This window comes from Psammomys obesus, unplaced genomic scaffold (assembly GCF_907164565.1).
Source record: "Psammomys obesus unplaced genomic scaffold, mPsaObe1.curated_primary_1811, whole genome shotgun sequence".
Lineage (NCBI taxonomy): Eukaryota > Metazoa > Chordata > Mammalia > Rodentia > Muridae > Psammomys > Psammomys obesus.
This window is the reverse complement of record NW_026593286.1, coordinates 29653462-29667994: the sequence shown is the minus strand read 5'-3', so window position 1 is coordinate 29667994 and position 14533 is coordinate 29653462. Positions and strand designations below refer to the sequence as shown.

At 43.0% G+C, this 14533-nt stretch overlaps 1 protein-coding gene across 11 annotated transcripts in view; it reads right to left on the bottom strand.

Moving 5' to 3' along the window:
• Raph1 (Ras association (RalGDS/AF-6) and pleckstrin homology domains 1) overlaps positions 1-14533 on the bottom strand; it is a 74461-nt gene that overhangs the window by 59325 nt on the left and 603 nt on the right. For 3 of the 11 annotated variants that reach the window (XR_008721235.1, XR_008721236.1, XM_055617159.1), the window contains exon 1: positions 14128-14388. The exons of 1 other annotated variant lie outside the window; for it this stretch is intronic. The gene's annotated coding sequence lies outside the window, so the exon portion shown is untranslated. Of the gene's footprint in view, positions 1-14127; positions 14392-14533 lie in introns of those variants that run through there. 7 more of the 11 variants (XM_055617162.1, XM_055617163.1, XM_055617167.1 and 4 more) reach the window with 5 other exon arrangements.

Genomic DNA, 14533 nt, shown 5'->3' with positions numbered 1-14533 from the left:
AAATTAGAATAGAAAAATGTTTGAAGCCATCAAATAAAATGAAAGGTTTAGGATAATGCTGTCCTGTCTGTTCTACAGCTTTGGATTCTCAGTGCCTCTTCTGCTCTGAACCTTGTGTGTACTTAGAGGCAGAGATCACAGTGTTCTGATCTGGAAAGAAAGAAAACAGCAGCAGCATCTCTGTTGTGTTATCATAAAGAAACAAATTCAAAGAATCTCAAAAAGAAGACTGAAAAGCCCTTACAGGCTACTTATCTTCCCTAATTACCTTTCAATGAAATGTAAGCAAAACTTACATAAAACTCTATTATACGTCACTAAAAAAAAACCTGCAGTGCCTGGCTAACCATTATATGCTTTGACCAGACAGTACACTGAGTAAAAAGAGAATCAATAATAAAAAAAAAAAAAAAAAAAAAAATCAAATTTTCAAACCATCAGTCCTTCTCATCACGCCACCTGGACAGACATGAAGACAGCCAGGCAGGATTGACTGGCCTGGTTTCTGTCATGGCCAAAATACCCACTTCTCTTCTCTCAAAACTATTTTACTTGAATTATGAATGAATGGATTCTAAGACATCAGAATAGTCTAACACGTATGGCTGATCTCATATCCACTCACACACACAGGCACCACTAGTTATTTCGTATACTCTCCCACCCTCCTTCCCCTTCTCTCGGTCAGGAAGATGAATGCTAAGCAGGCTGACTGCTAAGCCACTGTTGTTTACTCACTGCTGTCTCTGATGTATCACCTGCTGATAAAATGAACGTCGTTTTGTTAAGAGGAGACGATTTTTGACAAGGGGTCTCACTCCTCTAGTTCTGCCTGGCCAGCTACTTCCACAGTACACCAGGCTTGCCAAACTTACTGTGACCCACTTGCCTCTCCACCTCCAAGTGTTGGGCACTCACGCGTTGCCACACTTAGCCCTTCCTTTAAGAGCTGGCTTCCATGTTTTAGACTACTGAGTTGGAACCCCAAGCCAAACACTTGAAACACTCTGTGAACTCACCTGAAGAAGAAACAAAATAAAAGTTCCACTTACCAGCTTGGAATCCATTCATGCAAGATTAAAGTGAAATATCTAATATTTTGAGAGAAAAAATGGTGAGAACAGAATTTCTGAACCACGAAGAGTTATCCTTCCACAGTGAAGGAAAGCATGGTGGCACATGCCTGTAATCCCAACACTTGGAAGACAGAGGCAGGAGGATTGCTATGAGTCTCACAGGAGCCTGAACTACAGAGACCCTTTCTTTATTCATTTTTATGTGAGTCTCTCAGGGCTCCACCAGACACTTCATCCCTCCCCTTACCCCATCACAACGATGTATTTAGACTGCCATTGCTACCGATGAGGACTATAACGAGCTTTCGTGCAAGAAACTTAATTCTCAGAATTTCCAGCTACAGCAAAACCCTAAAGGTAATCTCTTCGAAGTTTCTAGAGTAAGAGAAGTTGAATTCATTGCATCCATGTCTTTATATAAATGAGTAATTCTTAATAGTAGGCTTCAGTACTCCTGTAAATCATTTACAGTACTCAGTAAAGTCATTTTTCCAAAGTCTCTGTTACATCCTAAGCTGCCTATTGTCAAACTGGTTTTTATTTTAATCTAATTTAAAGAAAATTTCCTGTCTATGCCTTCAGTCCTGGTACAAAAAAATTCAATGCAAATGAAAAAAAAAGGAAAAATAAAATATTTCTGAGAAAAACAATTGAAGGGATTTACCATCAGTAGAACTGCCTTACAAGAAATGTTAAAAGAATATGATATAGTTAGTCACTCAGTTGGAGAAGTGATGGTATAGAAACTGCTTCTTGATAAAAATTTACAATATAATCTTCCTAAATAAAATAGATTACAGAACTCTAAAAAACACATACTTATCCAGCTGACAAAAGTATGATAAAGCAGGGGTTGAAAGAATGCGCATCAATTTCTCATCATTTGGGAAGCTATTGGAGATCACTGTATCAGAGTTCTCAACCTTCCTAATGCTGCAACCTTTTAATGCAGTTAGTTCCTCATGTTGTGGTGACCCCCAACCATAAGATTTTGTTGTTACGTCATAACTATACTTTTGCTAGTGTTATGAATGTAAATACCTGATATGCAGGATAACTGACATGTGACCCCTGGGGGGATCATGACCACTGACACATAGGATGATCTAAAGATAGATACCACCTTTAAATATCCAACATAGAAACAAGTGCCAAGAGAAAGAATAACCATCATCCTAACCATCCAAGACTCTATCTCAAAAAAAAAAAAAAAAGGCTGGTTCACACCTTTGATCCAGGTACATTCAGAGGTTGAGGTAGAAGAATTTTGAGTTCAAATCAGACTAGGCACAGTAAGACATTGTCTAAAACCAACCAATCTACAGTCTACAACAATAGAAGTATAGTAAATAAAAAAGCATAGAACAGCAATCTTTTTTTTTTTTTTTGGTTTATCCGTGCTCTGCTTGAACATGTCTGTCACCATGTGCATGGCTGCTGTCCAGAGATCAGAAGAAGGCATCAGGGTCCCTAGAACTGGAGTTCCGAATGGCTGTAAGTCCTCTTATGGGTGCTAAGAATCAAGCCTGGGTCCTCTGCAAGAACAAGTGCTCCTAACCACTGAGCCATCTCTCCAACCCCAGAAACCTAGAAGTTTATGAACATGTAGGTATAGCCAGGCGGCGGTGGCGTATACCTTTAATCTCAGCCCTTGGGAGGCAGAAGCATACAGATCTCTCTGAGTTCAAGGCCAGCCTGGTCTACAAAGCTAGTCCAAGACAGCTAGCGCTCTGTTCATAAAACAAACAAACAAAAATAAAAACATTCATGGGAATTCAAATTATCTGGGGAGGAACTTCATCATAAATCTCTTTAAACTTAATTATTTGAAGCAAAATATAAACAACTCATTAGGTAGGGCTATATGTTATATGCTTTCTATCATGTTTTATAATTGAATTTAAAAGTAATTTTGAAAAAAATCCAAAATATAGAAAAGCTAATATATAAACAGGCTCAAGAAGGCCAGTTGCAATAAAAGAAGCAGAATTAATGTGTGCATCCAATGAACTATGCAAACACAAACACATGAGAAACAAAAACACATACATGAAAAAATAGGAAAAAATGCTAACTAGTCATTTCTGAATAAGACTTTTGTTTCTTCTTTGTACTCTGTGTTAATATTAGTATAAGGGGAAAAGAAAGCAAACCATAAAACGGAATAGTTCTCTGCTAAAAACGTACATTCCAATTAAACTTGTAAGACTATTTTTCTTCCAATTCTGAAAAGCTTAGGGCTAGCAACATGGCCTAGCATGTACAGCTGAGTTAGTGTCCCCAAATCCATATGGAAGGTGAGTACTGACTCCCTCCCAACACCCCTGCACACATAAATAAGTTAAAATTCCTTAAAAAAGGTCAGACCATGTGCTGGCGCATGCCTGTAATCCCAGCACACAGGGAGGCAGAGGTGGATCTCTGTGAGTTCTAGGCCAGCTGGTTTACAGAGAGTCCAGGACAGCCAGGGCTACACAGAGAAACCCTGTCTGGGAAAAAAAAAAAAAAAAATCAGACCATGCTGCTTGTCCTAGTTCCGATTCCAGTGCTGTGACAAATGCCGCGATCAAAAGCAGCCTGGTTGGGGAAGTGCTTATTTCACTTTACAGAAGAGGGCCAGCCAAGAACTCAAGAGACAGGTTAGTTCTGCTGACAAAGGCAGGTTAATGGGGGCAGCTCTCAGGCTCACCAGCCTCACAGGAGGTCAGTGAATTTGCCACTGTAGAGGGAGACAGACACATGGAGGGCAGAAAGAGAAAGCACACACGCAGAGAGAGGGGAAAGAGAAGTGCAGAGAGAGAGGAGGGAACCAAAATGTCTGGATTCGTGAAGATCCTCTGAGGAAAAGAAAGCCTCTCCTCTGGGCTGGAAAAGTTCAGGGCAGAGGGCAGGATATGACAGCCATGCCCTGGAACAGGCAGGAACTGAGGGGTACTGGGAGAACCTGGAGGCCAGGTCCTCTTTGGGTAAATGGGCACCTCAGCGGCTTGTCCAGGGTCTTAAGCTCAGCAGGAGGACCTGAAGGGAAGAACTGAGGAGAAGCATGGAATGCTGCTTACTGGCTGCCCTAGTTTGTGTGGTTTGCTTTCTCATATACCCCGGATCACAAGGCCAGGCGTGGCACCCGCTGCCTCAGACTAGGGCCTCCATATCAGTCATTAATCAAGAAAATGTCCCATTGACTTGCCTACAAGCAATGTGATGAAACCTTGTTATCAACTTAAGTTCATTTTCCTAGATAACACTGGCTTATAACAAGTTGATAAAAGAAGAAAAAAAAAATAACCAGGACATTAACATAGAAATTTACACAGCTTTAAACTTATAATTTTAAATGTTTAGATGCTAAGTCCCAGCCCTGGGAATACCTTTAGTTTTACATTTCTAAAGACAGTTTAAGTTTCTATTTCTAGCACTGTGACATCAGATAGATAACAGCTCTTTCCTTTACGCTTCAGATAAAGTTATCACTTGGAAAATCTTCATACCAAACCTCAATTTATATTGTAAAAAGAAAGTTTGTGTAAAGAACAGTTTCTGTGTAGGAAATGGCACAAAAGAAATGCCCTAACATTGTGGTAAAACGTATTAGAAAATGCAATATTTTGTATGTTCTCCCTAAACTACACTAGGAAGTTGACATAATTACAACCAACATTAAAAACAAACAAACAAACAAAAAAAAACAACTTTTCTTTCTCTCTCTCTCTCTCTTTCTTGTTTTTGTGTGTGGGGGGTTGTTTGGTGTTTTTTTTTCCCCCTTCAAGACAGGTTTTCTCTGTGTAGCCTTGAGCCTTGGCTGTCCTGGGCTCACTTTGTAGACCAAGCTGGCCTTGAACTCACAGAGATCTGCCTGCCTCTGACTCCCCAATTGCTGGGATTACAGGAATGCACCATCAGGCCCAGCAAACACTACTTTCTTAAAAGGAGGAATTAACAAGATAGAGCTAGTGGTGTAGCTGAGTGGTTCCGTTCCCAGCATCACAAAAAATAAACTAATATAGCAAACAAGGAGATTCTAAAATTCATATGATAAAACATGACTTTAAATAGTCAAAACAATCATGAGAAGACTGAAGGACTTATTCTACTTGGCTTCAAAATAGTTATATTTAAAATAATTAAAGGATTATAAAAGGATAGGGAATTACTACATCAATGTAACAGATATAGTCCATGAATTAACACATGCTTACACAAGCAAATGATTTAAGACAAGATAGTTGAGACAATTAGACATAAAGGAGGGGAGAAGAGCTTCAATCACACCATAATAAAAAAATTAACTCAAAATGCATCATAGCCTGAAATTCAAGAACTAAAGTTATACAGCTCATAAAAGAGAAAATACAGGAATATATCTTTTTAACTTTGATATAGAAATTTATTAGGACACAGAAAATGCCTATAGTCATAAAGGAAAAATTAATAATCTTGATGAAGTCTTTATTAAAACTATTTAAAAGATAAGCAGGCTTGAGATGACAAATTGTTATGGCATAGGGGCTAGGCTTACAACCATAAATAAAATGAAGCAGAAGTCTTACACAGTTTCTTCTCAAATGACTACGAAGAATACAAGAAGGTAGGGATGGAGATAGGGCTCAGTGTACTAGTCTTGCAGAGGACCCAGGTTCAGCTCACAGCACTCACATGGTGGTTCACAACCATTTGTAACTCCAGTTCTATGGGATCTAATGTCCTCTTCCGACCACTGTGGGCACATACCTACATACAAGCAAAACACTCATACACATGAAAATTTAAAAAAATTTAAGTACCTACTAAGGGGTAGAGATACAACTCAGTGTAAGACACTTGCCTGGCATGTGAACAGCCCTGAACTCCACCCCCAGCATAGTATACTCAGTAGGTATTTAATTCAGTGTTGCTTGACAGACTTGAAATTTTTTGCAAGACCATAGTGATAGAGAGAACATTTTCAGCACTCCTATGAAGACATAAAACATTTCTTAAATACACACTTTACATTCCCAGTCACAGGTGCTTCACCACAGGTAACATCCGTGTAACTTCTGCCTGTATTGTATGCTACCTATGCAGGTCTTTATGTACTGCTTTTTTTTTTTTTTTTTTTTTTTAGGTGAGATTGTTATTTTAAAGATTCACTAGTATTATTGCATGTATTGATAACTGCTTTTTATTGCTAAGTAATATTCTATTGTATGCACAGGTGACCGTGCAATAGATTGCTTAATACAGCTGCTTCCAGTTTGGGACTGTGAACCTTCTGTACAAGTCTTTTTTCTGGTAAGATTGTAGCCCAGGCAAGACCCTCAACAAAAAAACAAAAATTCAGCTTATTACTAAATTTACATAACTATTGTTACCAGGTATCACCATTTTTTGACTAGTGGCTTACACAATAATAAGACATCAATCAAGAAGGATCTACTAAATCTTAGTTTAAAGGAATGTTAATTCAGAACATGGCTGCTCTGGCAAGAGATCACATCCAAAGACCTTCCATCTGCGTGATCAGCTGGAATACAAACACGCCTTTAATCCAGGAGACAGAGGCAAGCAGATCTGAGTTCAAGGCCAGTCTAGAACAGTTTCAGGTACAAGAAAAACTTAGGTCTAGACTTGGTGGGACAGGCCTTTAATCCAGCACTCAGATGACAGAGGCATGCAGATCTCGGAGGTCAGTTCTGTCTGGGCAGTTGACAGTTGAGAGACCATGCAGTGAAGTTGAGTTCATGGCAGCCTCCTTTGTGGAGTTTTTACAGGGAGAGCTTTAGAGGTTCAAGAGAGAGCAAGCTAGACACAGGTGAAGACAGAATGAATCAGAGAATGAGGAGGAGCCAAAAGATTAGAACGGATTGCTAGAGTTAGTTTGAGGCCAAGGAGAGCAATTGAGTCAGAAATTGCAGTCAGTCAGGTAGGAGGGGAGTCTGAGCCAGAATAGCTGAGGTGAACCAGCCACCTAGAGTTCAGAAACAGCTAGAAAAAGTGAGCTCATTCAGCAGCAAGTCTCACAGAAAGCATTCTAGGCCTAGACTAGATTGTATGGAGGCTAGACGCTCCCAGGACTAGGCCTATGTAAGAAATTGGAGGCAGTAAGCCTCCAAGACGACAATTACCTTAGGTGAATAAAAGCTACTTTAACATCAGTGGTTTTTTCCTTACCAAATAACTGTCTTCCTTCCCCAAAGCCTCACTCCTCACTTCTTTCCCATCTTTGTCTCTGCAGACTTAGCTTCCTTAGTTAGATTCTCTATTGATTCCTCTTGTAATCGGCATTCCCTGTATTTTGGAGAAAAGAATGCCTAAAGTAGAGAAACTATGCACTGTATTAACAGCTGAAATAAGTATATTTTTCTTTCCTTTCTTGCTTTTGTTTCTTGAGACAGGGTTTCTCTGTGTAGCCTTGGTTGTCCTGGACTTACTTTGTAGACCAGGCTGGCCTCAAAATCACAGAGATCTGCCTGCCTCTGCTTATAACTAAATTTACATGACTAATTGTTACCAGGTATCACCATTTTTTGACTGGGGGCTTACAAAATGATGAGATCAATCAAGAAGGATCAAATAAACAATAAACAAAACAACAGAATGAAGCTTTAAAGATCACATAACCCGAGTTTTCTGATATTTCACATGCTTTTCCAGATGAAATCTTATAAATAAATCAGATACTGGCTCAACTGGCTAAATTACCGCTAGTGACTATTTTATGTTCAAATAACTGATACTAACTTAACTCAAGGAGAGAGAAGTTATGTGTCAGGAATATTCATTACAATCTTGCCACCACCTAAGTAACACACTTATTTTTTGTGAAAGTTTTGTTTTGATTTCAACCAGATAGCATGGAGGCAGATGCCTGGTTTTGCTGGTAGCTCTGGTTTTGAAACTTAGGTAGCCCATGCTGGCCTCAAGCTTGCAGTCCTCCAAGAGTCCTGGAATTACAGGTGGGTACTACCACCATGCCTGACTTGGCAACAGCTTTTAATGGTTCACCCTGAAGTTTCAGGATACTCTTCAAGCACACTAATCCCATGACGGGGGGGGGGGGGGAGCCTTCTCTCAAAATTGTCTCAATAGCAATATTTAGCAACTTAAAAGGTATGGTAGTTGGAAAAGAATGGCCCCTTCAGGCTCATGTTTGAATGCTTAGTCACCAGGGAATGGAATTGTTTGGAAGGGTTAGGAGGTGTGGCCTTGTTGGAGGGATATGCCACTGGGGTGGGCTTTGAGGCTTCAAAAGCCGATGCCAGCTCAGGCTTTCGATCAGAGTGTTGTTGTCATCTACCTCTCCAGCACAATGCCTGCCTGCCACCATGCTCTCTTACCATACTAGACTAAGCCTCTGAAGCTAAGCAATTAAATGTTTTCTTTTTAAGAGCTGTCTTGGTCATGATGGCTCTTCACAACACTGTTAACAGTGACTAAGACAAAGTTGTTACCAGGACTGCGGTACTGCTGTGACAGGCCTGAGTATGCTGTTTGTTGAAGAAATATGGAAGACTTTGGGACTGTGAACTAGAAAAGTGGTTGGATACCTTAAGTGGGGCTTAATGGGCCATCCTAGAAGAAGCATGGAAGCCCGTGCTGAGGGGGATTTGAACTGTGGAGGCCCAGCTTAAGATGTTTCAGAGGGAAAGAATAGCAGTAAGTGTCCTAGAAAGCGTTCCTGTAATATTTTGGCAAAGACTTTTGATTGCTTTTTGACCTTGTCCTAAAAATCCACCTAAAGCTACACTGAAGAATCTGGGATGGGCAAAGATTTCACAACGCCTGATACTGTGTCCTGTGGTTATCAGTAATCACTCTTAAGCAGATCTATAACGAAAAGGAACAGGCTGGGCAAAAAGAAATAGAAAAAACGTACGGTTTGAGGAGAAAAGGAGCACCAGTAAGTGTAGCGTTAAGTCCAGTACTCATGGACATAAAAGTGGAAAGAAAAACTGATGCTAAATGGAATAAAAGGAGTGACTTCAGGTGAAGACCCCACCCAGCTAAGCTTCCAACCTGTGGAAAGGAATTACAGGAAAAGCAGTGAGTGAAACCATCAACAACAGAAAACTGATACAAATGTTATTAAGAGGAGACCCCACCAAGCAGCAGAACCTGGCAGCTTCGTCCTGGCTTTAGGGGCAAGGATACAAGAAAGGGCTGGTACAATCTCCTTTCACGTCTGAGGAAAGTCGCTGAGGCCAGGCATGTGTCAGCTATGTCCTTGCAGGGAGGCTCAGAGAGGCCACTGCATGAAGCTGTGAAGAGTGGTGAGATAACTGCCAAGAAATGCTGCAGCCCAGGTGTGCAGCCAGCCCAGCGGAGAGAAGGATGTTGCAGTCAACAAAGGAGATGGAGATCTTAAGAACTCCTTGATATCAGATGAAAGGCAGAGTTTGGAGTTTGCCCTGCTGGGTTTTGGTCTTGCTTTGGTCCAGTATTTCCTCATTATGCTCCCTTTCCTCTCTTTTAGAATAGTAATATTTATTCTGTGTCACTGTATGTTGGAAGTATGTGATCTTCATTTGGGTTTTTTTTAAAAGGGGGTTACAGATTGTCATGAGTCTCAGAAGAGACTCAGCTTTGGATTTTAAACAGTGTTTCAACTGTGATAGACCTTTTAAGTTGGACTGAATGCATTTTGCATTATGGTATGACTGCACGCCTATGGGGGCCAGGGACTGGAATATGATGGTTTGAATAAGATGTGCCATCAAAGCTCATATATTTGAATGCCTAGTCACTAGGGGTGAAACTGTTTGGAAGGGGCAGGTTTGGCCTTGTTGGAAATGTGTCACTCAGGGGTGGGCTCTGAGGTTTCAAAAGCCCATTCTAGGCCCAGCATCTCTGTGCTAACTGCCTGTGGGTCAGGATATAGCTCTCAGCTACTTCTCCAGCACCATGTGTGCCTTCATGCCACCATGCTCGCCATCATAATGATAAGGGAATAAGCCTCTGAAGCCCATGAAGCTGTAAGCAAGCACCCAGTTAAATGTTTCTTCTGTAAGAGTTGGCTTGGTCATGGTATCTCTTCACAGAAACAGAACAGTGACTAAGACACAAGGCAAAATAAAATACACTTGTACCCAGGCACTGGTGGCGTACACCTTTAATATCAGCACTCAGGAGGCAGAGGCAGACAGATCTCTGAGTTTGAGGCCAGCCTGGTCTACAGAGCAAGCTCCAGGACAGCCAGGGCTACACAGAGAAACCCTGTCTTGGAAAACAAACAAACAAAAAGAAAGAAAAGAAACACAACGAACTACAAAACATCTATGATACATTATCAGAACTTATTGTTAAATATTCATTGTTATTTTTAACAATGGCTTAAACAGGATGACTACAACCCCCATAGAAATGTTCAGTTTTGCTTACTTAATTGAACAGAGTGCACTAGCCATAGTAATATATTGAGACAATTTCATATAAATAAACAGTGAACAAAACTAAAGTTTTAAGTCTTCAGTCTATTAAGTTTCCTACCTGGGGTTCATTTAAAATTCACAAATAAACAATGAGATAGTAAGAGAGGCTCTAGTCTGTGGATCAGCTGGTTTTTAACGTGTAAAAACTTTAAATAAACATGTTAAAGTGATGAGCTAAAGTCAGCCTGATGTATACAGTGAGTTACAGTCCAGCCTGGGCTACAATATAGATTCTGGGTGAAAAAGCAAAGTCTAATAACAATAAAACAATGATTATAGTTACAGAAAGTACCCAGAATAGTCAAAGGCATAGAGACAAAGAAAAAAGTTGCTACTAGAAGCTGAAGCGGTAGATGTGAAGTTACTATTTAACAGGCTGAATTTCAGTTTGGGATTGTGAAAAAGCTCTGGAAATGGACAGTGTAACAGTTACACAATAACATGAATGTATTTAATGCCATGGAAAGTTAACTACTTAATGCTTAAAATGGCAAAGGCTGCTTAAAGACTTTAACACACTTTAAAGAGAAAAAAAATGTGTTCATTTACTCTATAGCAGCGTAGGAAGGAGGTTAAGAATACAAGAATTAAGCTAGCTGGTTTTAAGCCTCTGTTTATTACATAGCTGTGTAGTTTTTGGGAAAGTATCTGTTTTCTCAATTAACAAAACCTCCGTTATACAGGCATGGTATGAAATAAATAATTCGACACATATGAAGTGTTGAAATTAGTACATATCTTATAGTAGCAATTTTATGTTGTTATAATTTTAAAAACTTTTTGAGTCAGGACCTCAGTATAGCCTAAGCTAGCCTTAGTTCTCCTGCCTTAGCTCCTTGTGTGCTGATTTCAATTTGTATCACCACTCCTGACTTCAAACATTACAAATTAGACGTAGGGTTTTGGTGCCAAAGCCCTTATGTGTGGTCTATAACTGCTCTCCTCCTGAGCTGTATCTTCAAACTTTCTAATGAACTTTAGGTCAAATGCCTGAAGAACCTTAAAAGCTCTTCATCAAAATTAAATTAGTCCTTTTGTTTTGAGGCAAAGTCTCATGACGTAGACCACCCTCAAACTCAGTATCCTCCTGCCTCAGTCTTTCAAGTATAGGCTCCTGCGACCACACTTAGCTCCTCCAAATTCTTAAGGTCATTAAGAAATAACACATAAAAACCAGTAGCTACTCCAAACTTCTCATTTAATAGGTAACAGGAATTAAAAACTCAAAATAATTAGCCTGAGGTTACATAATACTTTTCCTAAAGATATAAGAGTTTGGGATTAAAACCAGTGTTCATAGTCAGTGACTATCAAACCAAAGCAAATAAAGCAAATGTGTATCCCAGAACCTGTTATCCTTGTTCCTAGTCCAGTAACATTTATTTATTTGGAGAGAGCCAAAACTTAGCAAAAACAAAACAATTATCCTCAAAGATAACATTAAAAGCACCTGGCCAGAAAACAAAGTGTTAAAAATTGTGAAACCACTCTCAAAGGAAGCCTGCCCTACTGTCAGCCAGACACTGACTGAATAATCTTAGTGAGACCTGAGTCAAAAGAGCCTGTGCGGAGTACTAAGCAGAGCTAATAATAATCACAAAGCAATAGCCACGCACAGCTCTTCATTAAAATCAGAGCGAGGAGCAATCCAAATACCACAAAATGTAAAGATCAGCTACAAAGCTTTGCAGACATTTTTGTACTTACTTCAACAGGGCTGTAACTGGTGTCTGTAATCCCCACAAAAAGAAACATTTTGAAGATCAAACTTCAAAAAAAAAACAAAAAACCAAAACCACAACTTTTAAAGGGTGTCCTTATTTCTGCACACCTCTCCACGGGCTTCTTCCTAGAGGTTTTTTTTTTTTTTTTTTAGACAGGGTCTCATTCTGTAACCCAGGTTGCCCTGGACCTCACTGCAACCTTCCTGCCTCAGCCTCCTGAGTACAGCGACTGTGGGCATGAGCCACCACGTCTGGCTCCAGAATCAAGCTCTAAAAGGTTAATTACCACCTACAGGTGTAATTTCTTCCTCTCCCAATGTACACTGTCGAAACCCTACCCGTCCTGCTGAAATTAAAATGCATGACGTATATATACATACAAAAATATCACGATGAAACCCACTATTATGTATACTACGTGATCAAACATTATTTTTAAAATACCCAACCTTTTAAAAGGCTCCACTCATATACCGGCAGCTTCCATACATCCCCCACCCCCCACCGCCATACACACTGACCTCAAAGCAGAATTAACCTCTTTTTCACTGCCTACAACGCACTGTTACCAACATTCACTTCTGACCCACCCTCTCACAAGACACTCCACCCTGCCCCCAGCAGTAGGAAAAGGGAACTATCACCTTCCGAGCATCAGGCAAGCAGCTACTAACGCTGCATGCATTATCTTATCCAACCTTCTTAACAGGCTGGAGAGGTAAACAGGTGGCGCACTACGGTTTCCCGGTAGAGAACCAGTGCCGAGTTAATGGCCTGTTTATTCACTATCGCGCTGCTAGACTGTTCCAGTGAATGGAACGTCGGTTTACTCTGTTCCAAACGCGCTATTTCCACCGCTCAATGTTTGTTTTTTTTTGGGGGGGTGGGGGGAGTCGTTTTGTGTCTCCCACTATACCTGAGGAGGTTTCGGGCCTGTCTGCCGACTTCAGTTTTCTCACGAACACGACACCACCCTTTAATAATCGAATCACGCCTCGCCCCTAGCCCGATACCTTTACAGTTCCTTTGGGGAGGACTTTACCTACTTGGGCGGTCCTCCTCTTCTCCATGAGAAATACTGCAGGCAGCACCCACCCCAAACTGCTCTTCCCACAACATGTATGCAATGCAACACACAGGAGACATGCGACTCTCGTATTCTTTTCCAAAGCCCTTATTTCACCCTGAGGCACATCTTTTTACCTACATTAAGGATCAAGCCGTTTCCAGTTGGCACAGCGGGGCCATCCTAAGGCGATGTGTGACTAGGAAAAGGGTTCTCTTTCAGGCGTCTTAGAAAGGAAGGCATCCTAACCAATACTATCACACAACCTCCTCCCTTTCCACCGTCCTCCACTGAATTGCAGTTTGGATTTCCGGCGGGAACGTACGAGGAAAGACGAGACGGGGCTAGGAAGCACCAGGGCAATTACTTTGCCGGCTTAATGAGAAGACAGAGAAGACGCCCCGCCTTTCTCAATCTCTGCATTGAACTCATCTCTGAAGGCGGGCAGGGCACGGAAGCCAGAACAATCCCGCATCGAGCCACCGGCTTCTGCGGCTACCGGGAGCCGGTCTCTCTCCGGCCTCGGTGCCCGGGCACCGGCGCCCAGTGCTGGGGCTAGAAGCCCCGGCGCACCTAGCCGGGCAACCCCAGGTCTCATTGTCTGCACGGTGCAGCCCCGAGGGGCGCAGGGCGCAGCCCAGGCCCCGCCGACCCCTACCCACCGCAGGCCGCCCGGCCGGGCGCAGCCCACCGCGGAGAGCCCGGGCGGCAGCGACCCCGCCCCGGGCTGCAGCCGCTCGCGCTCGCCCGCGGGGCCACGCCGGGCGCCGGGGGAAAATGGAGGCGGTGGCGCCTCGGGGACGCCCGGGTCTCCCGTCTCCCCGACCTCGAGGGCCGGGCGGCGGAGCACTCACCGCGGCAACCCCCCGGCCCTCCCGGGGCCCCGCGCCAGGCAGCAGCCGCTCGCGCCCCCCAGCCGCCGCCGCCGCCGTCGCCTCCTCTCCCGGCGCGACGCTCCTCTCCCGAACGCCGAGAGCGCCCGCAGCTCCCGCGGCGCGCGCGCTCCGTGACTGCCCGGCCGAGCCACCGAGCGGGCGTCGGCGGCGGGGACTGGGCGGGGCGGCCGCAGCGCCCCGCGGCACGGATCACACAGCCCGCGCGTCCGGCCCCGGCACGCGGGGCGGGGCTGAGGGCCGCGCGGCCCCCTAGGGCGGACCGACTCGCGCCCGGACGCGCGCTCCCCGCCGCGGCCACCGTTCACTTCCGGCGCGGGGCGCGCGCCGCTCCTGCCGCACGCACGCGCACGCGCGCTCGCCCCTC